Consider the following 7,321-nt stretch of genomic DNA (forward strand, 5'->3'; position numbering starts at 1 on the left):
CTTTGGATGGTGTATCAATACACCCAGTCACTACATACAGTTGGGCTCCCAAATGGCGCAGCGGTCTAAGGCACTGCATCTCAGTGCTAGAGGCATAACTACAGACCCTGGTTTGATTCCAGGCTGTATCACAGCCGTGATTGGGAGTCCCATAAGGTGGCGCCAGCGTCTTCCAATTGTTCCAGCGTCATCCAGGTTAGGGTTTGGCCAGGGTGGCTGTTATTGTAAATAGAATTTGTTCTTAACTGACTTGCCTAGTTGAATAAAGGTTACAATTTAATTTTATTATTATTAATTCAGTTGACAAAGAGGAAGGAAACCGCTCAGGGATTTCACCATGAGGCCAATGGTGACTTTAAAACAATTACAGAGTTTAATGGCTGTGATAGAAGAAAATTAAAAATGGATCAACATTGTAGTGACTCCATAATACTAACCTAAATGACAGAGTGAAAAGAAGGAAGCTTATACAGAACACAAATATTCCAAAACATGCATCCTGTTTGCAATAAGGCACAAAAGTAAAATTCCCCCAAATTTGGAAAATAAATGTACTTTATGTCCTGAATACAAAGTGTTATGTTTGGGGCCAATCCAACACATCACTGAGTACCACTCTTCATATTTTCAAGAATGGTGGTGGCTGCATCATGTTATAGGCATGCTTGTCATTGGCAAGGACTAGGGAGTTTTTTAAAAATAAAAATTATGGAATAGAGCCAAGCACAGGAAAAATCCTACAGGAAAACCGGGTTCAGTCTGCTTCCACCAGACACTGGGAAACAAAATCACCTTTCAGCAGGACAATAACCTAAAACACAAAGTCAAATATACACTGGAGAAGCTTACCAAGACAACATTGAATGTTCCTGAGTGGCCTAGTTACAGTTTTGACATAAATCATCTTGAAAATCTATGGCAAAACTGGAAAATGTCTGTCTAGCAATGATCAACAACCAACTTGACAGAGCTTGAAGAATAAAAAAAGAATAATGTGCAAATAGCACTGCTGGGTGACTTCAAAAGTCATAGCCAGTCAATCAATAATATAATAGTACTTTTAGTGAAGGTGTTCATCTTTAATTTAGAATCTGTGGAAACTATGAGAATAGAAAAGTTCAGAACTTTTGTGGAACATCACAGCACAGGAAAATATTTGTCAAGTAGAAGTCAAGACTGGATGGTGTTTAGAGACAGATGGGAGGGGTTGACGGTAGCTGAAGGGTAAAATCAAAAATACAAATAGATAACTAATGTAAAATGTACCGTGTCCGTATACCATTTCTGTAAAATGTATATAGTATGTTAAACTGGAAGTAGAAGCCAGAGTATTGTTGTCCCTTAGTTTACTCCAATTAGGGGATGGGAGTTAGGGTTAGGGGAAAATAACAGAAAATATATCAAATAAATAAGCAAAAAATACATGGGGAATAGGAAATTATGCAAATAATTACATTGATAGAACATACAATCTGCAGTATTAAAGCTGATCTACCCCCTAAACATAAAAAATATACAAAAAATGTACAAAGATTTCTAAAAACATGTTTTTACTTTGTCATTATGGGGTATTGTGTGTATTCTGAAAAAACAAACATGTATTTAATCCATTTTTAATTTAGGCTGCAACATAAAATGTGGAATATGTCAAGGGGTATGAATACTATCTGAAGGCACTGTACTTCTCCAACAGCTTTTTCTGTTTATTTCCAGAACAAGTATCAGGTCAGCACCATCCACTTGTTTCCAGGCTATTGCCAAGACAACAGAGGAGAGATTCTGAGGTTCTCATTGCCTCTCTATCCATCCCTCCATCCATGATTCAAGCAATGTGCACGATAGGTCTGTTTTTTGAGTAAACCAACACTCAGAAATTCAGTAAAATGAAAAACATAGATATGTGTACAACATGTTTACACACATACAGTTGAAGTCAGAAGTTTACATACACCTTAGCCAGATACATTTAAACTAAGTTTTTCACAATTCCTGACAGCTAATCCTAGTAAAAAGTCACTGTCTTAGGTCAGTTAGGATCACCACTTTATTTTAAGATTGTGAAATATCAGAATAATAGTAGAGAGAATGATTTATTTAAGCTTTTATTTCTTTCATCACATTCCCACTGGGTCAGAAGTTTACATACACTCAATTAGTATTTTGTAGCATTGCCTTTAAATTGTTGAACTTGGGTCCAACGTTTCGGGTTGCCTTCCACAAGCTTCCAGCAATAAGTTGGGTGAAATTTGGTCCATTCCTCCTGACAGAGCTGGTGTAACGGAGTCAGGTTTGTAGGTCTCCTTGCTCGCACAAGCTTTTTCAGTTCTGCCCACAAATGTTCTATAGGATTGAGGTCAGGGCTTTGTGATGGCCACTCCTATACCTTGACTTTGTTGTCCTTAAGCCATTTTGCCACAACTTTGGAAGTATGCTTGGGGTCATTGTCCATTTGGAAGACCCATTTGTGACCAAGCTTCCTGACTGATGTCTTGAGATGTGTTTCACGGTTGGGATGGTGTTCTTTGGCTTACAAGCCTCCCCCTTTTTACTCCAAACATAACGATGGTCATTATTGCCAAACAGTTATATTTTTGTTTGACCAGACCAGAGGACATTTATCCAAAAAGTACGATCTTTGTCCCCATGTGCAGTTGCAAACCGTAACCTGGCTTTTTTATGGCGGTTTTGGAGCAGTGGCTTCTTCCTTGCTGAGCGGCCTTTCAGGTAATGTCGATATAGGACACATTTTACTATGGATATAGATACTTTTATACCTATTTCCTCCAGCACCTTCACAAGGTCCTTTTCTGTTTTTCTGGGATTGATTTGCACTTTTCGCAAACCAAATTACTCTAATCTCTAGGAGACAGAACGTGTCTCCTTCCTGAGCGGTATGACGGCTGCGTGGTCCCATGGTGTTTATACTTGTGTACTATTGTTTGTACAGATGAACGTAGTACCTTCAGGTGTTTGTAAATTGCTCCCAAGGATGAACCAGACTTGTGGAGGTCTACAATTCATTTTCCGAGGTCTTGGCTGATTTCTTTTGATTTTCCCATGATGTCAAGCAAAGAGACACTGAGTTTGAAGGTAGGCCTTGAAATACATCCACAGGTACACCTCCAATTGACTCAAATTATGTCAATTAGCCTATCAGAAGCTTCTAAAGTCATGACATCATTTTCTGGAATTTTCCAAGCTGTTTAAAGGCACAGTCAACTTAGTCTATGTAAACTTCTGACCCACTGGAATTGTGATACAGTGAATTATAAATTAAATAATCTGTCTGTAAACAATTGTTGGAAAAATTACTTGTGTCATGGGCGAAGTAGATGTCCTAACCGACTTGCCAACACTATAGTTTGTTAACAAGAAATTTGTGAAGTGGTTGAAAAATGAATTTGAATGACTCCAACCTAAGTGTATGTAAACTTCCGACTGCAACTGTATGTTTCCTACTGAATCTTCAGCAGTCCCCTCCCTCTAGTGGCTGTGAGGTTGTAGTGTGTGAGACCAAGCTTCATTCTGTCTCACATACAGAGACTGCTGTTTTTGCCTTTTCAGGCTTCTCCTACATTCACTGTTGACACCTACAAATTGGTTTTCTGTTCGTATTTCATTGGCTCTTACTCTGTGTAATTCCACATGATCTTGGTCTTCTTACTGCTCGTACTCTGTGTAATTCCACATGATCTTGGTCTTCTTACTGCTCTTACTCTGTGTAATTCCACATGATCTTGGTCTTCTTACTGCTCTTACTCTGTGTAATTCCACATGATCTTGGTCTTCTTACTGCTCTTACTCTGTGTAATTCCACATGATCTTGGTCTTCTTACTGCTCTTACTCTGTGTAATTCCACATGATCTTGGTCTTCTTACTGCTCTTACTCTGTGTAATTCCACATGATCTTGGTCTTCTTACTGCTCTTACTCTGTGTAATTCCACATGATCTTGGTCTTCTTACTGCTCTTACTCTGTGTAATTCCACAATTCCACATGATCTTGGTCTTCTTACTGCTCTTCAAAGACTATGACAACACTTCATTATTAAAATATTTCATCAAATTCAACAAAACCAATTCCAAGTCCCTGATGTAAACTGAAAATCATGACCAAATTATATACACACAACTATCCATAAAATAAATGAAATAAAAACAAAGCTCTAATCAAGCATGTTCTACCGCTGTCTCTCTCTCCCTATCCCCATCCCTCTGTCTCTCTCTCTCCCTATCCCCATCCCTCTGTCTCTCTCTCTCCCTATCCCCATCCCTCTGTCTCTCTCTCTCCCTATCCCCCATCCCTCTGTCTCTCTCTCTCTCCCTATCCCCCATCCCTCTGTCTCTCTCTCTCCCTATCCCCCATCCCTCTGTCTCTCTCTCTCTCCCTATCCCCCATCCCTCTGTTTCTCTCTCTCCCTATCCCCCTCCCTCTCTCTCTCCCTATCCCCCATCCCTCTGTCTCTCTCACTCTCTATCCCCCATCCCTCTGTCTCTCTCTCTCTCTCTCTCTCCCTATCCCCCATCCCTCTGTCTCTCTCTCTCCCTATCCCCATCCCTTTGTCTCTCTCTCTCTCCCTATCCCCCATCCCTCTGTCTCTCTCTCTCCCTATCCCCTTCCCTCTCTCTCTCCCTATCCCCCATCCCTCTGTCTCTCTCACTCTCTATCCCCCATCCCTCTGTCTCTCTCTCTCTCCCTATCCCCCATCCCTCTGTCTCTCTCTCTCCCTATACCCATCCCTTTGTCTCTCTCTCTCTCTCCCTATCCACCATCCCTCTGTCTCTCTCTCTCTCCCTATCCCCCATCCCTCTGTCTCTCTCTCTCCCTATCCCCCATCCATCTGTCTCTCTCTCTCCCTATCCCCATCCCTCTGTCTCTCTCTCTCCCTATCCCCCATCCCTCTGTCTCTCTCTCTCCCTATCCCCCATCCCTCTGTCTCTCTCTCTCCCTATCCCCCATCCCCCTCTCTCTCTCTCCCTATCCCCCATCCCTCTGTCTCTCTCTCTCTCCCCCTATCCCCATCCCTCTGTCTCTCTCTCTCTCTCTCTCTCTCTCCCTATCCCCCATCCCCCTGTCTCTCTCTCTCTCCCTATCCCCCATCCCTCTGTCTCTCTCTCTCTCTCCTCTCTCTATCCCCCATCCCTCTGTCTCTCTCTCTCTCCCTATCCCCCATCCCTCTGTCTCTCTCTCTCCCCTATCCCCCATCCCTCTGTCTCTCTCTCTCTCCCCCATATCCCCCATCCCTCTGTCTCTCTCTCTCCCTATCCCCCATCCCTCTGTCTCTCTCTCTCCCTATCCCCCTCCCTCTTTCTCTCCCCATCCCTTTGCCTCTCTCTCTCCCTATCCCCTTCCCTCTCTCTCTCTCCCTATCCCCCATCCCTCTGTCTCTCTCTCTCCCTATCCCCCATCCCTCTGTCTCTCTCTCTCTCCCTATCCCCCATCCCTCTGTCTCTCTCTCTCCCTATCCCCCATCCCTCTGTCTCTCTCTCTCTCTCTCTCTCTCTCTCTCTCTCTCTCTCTCTCTCTCTCTCTCTCTCTCTCTCTCCCCATCCCTTTGTCTCTCTCCCTATCCCCCATCCCTCTGTCTCTCTCTCTCCCTATCCCCCATCCCTCTGTCTCTCTCTCTCTCCCTATCCCCCATCCCTCTGTCTCTCTCTCTCTCCCTATCCCCCATCCCTTTGTCTCTCTCTCTCTCCCTATCCCCATCCCTCTGTCTCTCTCTCTCCCTATCCCCATCCCTCTGTCTCTCTCTCTCTCCCTATCCCCATCCCTCTGTCTCTCTCTCTCCCTATCCCCCATTCCTCTGTCTCTCTCTCTCTCTCTCTCCCTATCCCCCATCCCTCTGTCTCTCTCTCTCCCTATCCCCATCCCTCTGTCTCTCTCTCTCTCTCCCTATCCCCATCCCTCTGTCTCTCTCTCTCTCTCCCTATCCCCCATCCCTTTGTCTCTCTCCCTATCCCCCATCCCTCTGTCTCTCTCTCTCTCCCTATCCCCCATCCCTTTGTCTCTCTCTCTCTCCCTATCCCCATCCCTCTGTCTCTCTCTCTCCCTATCCCCATCCCTCTGTCTCTCTCTCTCTCTCCCTATCCCCATCCCTCTGTCTCTCTCTCTCCCTATCCCCCATTCCTCTGTCTCTCTCTCTCTCTCCATATCCCCCATCCCTCTGTCTCTCTCTCTCTCTCTCCCTATCCCCCATCCCTCTGTCTCTCTCTCTCTCTCCCTATCCCCCATCCCTTTGTCTCTCTCTCTCTCCCTATCCCCATCCCTCTGTCTCTCTCTCTCTCCCTATCCCCCATCCCTTTGTCTCTCTCCCTATCCCCCATCCCTCTGTCTCTCTCTCTCTCCCTATCCCCCATCCCTTTGTCTCTCTCTCTCTCCCTATCCCCATCCCTCTGTCTCTCTCTCTCCCTATCCCCATCCCTCTGTCTCTCTCTCTCTCTCCCTATCCCCATCCCTCTGTCTCTCTCTCTCCCTATCCCCCATTCCTCTGTCTCTCTCTCTCTCTCCATATCCCCCATCCCTCTGTCTCTCTCTCTCTCTCTCCCTATCCCCCATCCCTCTGTCTCTCTCTCTCTCTCCCTATCCCCCATCCCTTTGTCTCTCTCTCTCTCCCTATCCCCATTCCTCTGTCTCTCTCTCTCCCCATCCCCCATTTCTCTGTCTCTCTCTCTCTCCCTATCCCCCATCCCTCTGTCTCTGTCTCTCTCTCTCTCTCTCTCTCTCTCTCTCTCTCTCTCTCTCTCTCTCTCTCTCTCTCTCTCTCTCTCTCCCTATCCCCCATCCCTCTGTCTCTCTCTCTCTCCCTATCCCCCATCCCTCTGTCTCTCTCTCTCTCCCTATCCCCCATCCCTCTGTCTCTCTCTCTCTCCTATCCCCCATCCCTCTGTCTCTCTCTCTCTCCCTATCCCCCATCCCTTTGTCTCTCTCTCTCTCCCTATCCCCATCCCTCTGTCTCTCTCTCTCCCTATCCCCATCCCTCTGTCTCTCTCTCTCTCTCTCTCTCTCTCCCTATCCCCATCCCTCTGTCTCTCTCTCTCCCTATCCCCCATCCCTCTGTCTCTCTCTCTCTCCCTATCCCCATCCCTCTGTCTCTCTCTCTCCCTATCCCCCATCCCTCTCTCTCTCTCTCTCTCTCTCTCTCTCTCTCTCTCTCTCTTCTCTCTCTCTCTCTCTCTCTCTCTCTCTCTCTCTCTCTCTCTCTATCCCCCATCCCTTTGTCTCTCTCTCTCTCTCCCTATCCCCCATCCCTTTGTCTCTCTCTCTCTCTCCCTATCCCCATCCCTCTGTCTCTCTCTCTCACTATCCCCATCCCTCTGTCTC

Source organism: Oncorhynchus gorbuscha, linkage group LG04, assembly GCF_021184085.1.
Source record: "Oncorhynchus gorbuscha isolate QuinsamMale2020 ecotype Even-year linkage group LG04, OgorEven_v1.0, whole genome shotgun sequence".
Lineage (NCBI taxonomy): Eukaryota > Metazoa > Chordata > Actinopteri > Salmoniformes > Salmonidae > Oncorhynchus > Oncorhynchus gorbuscha.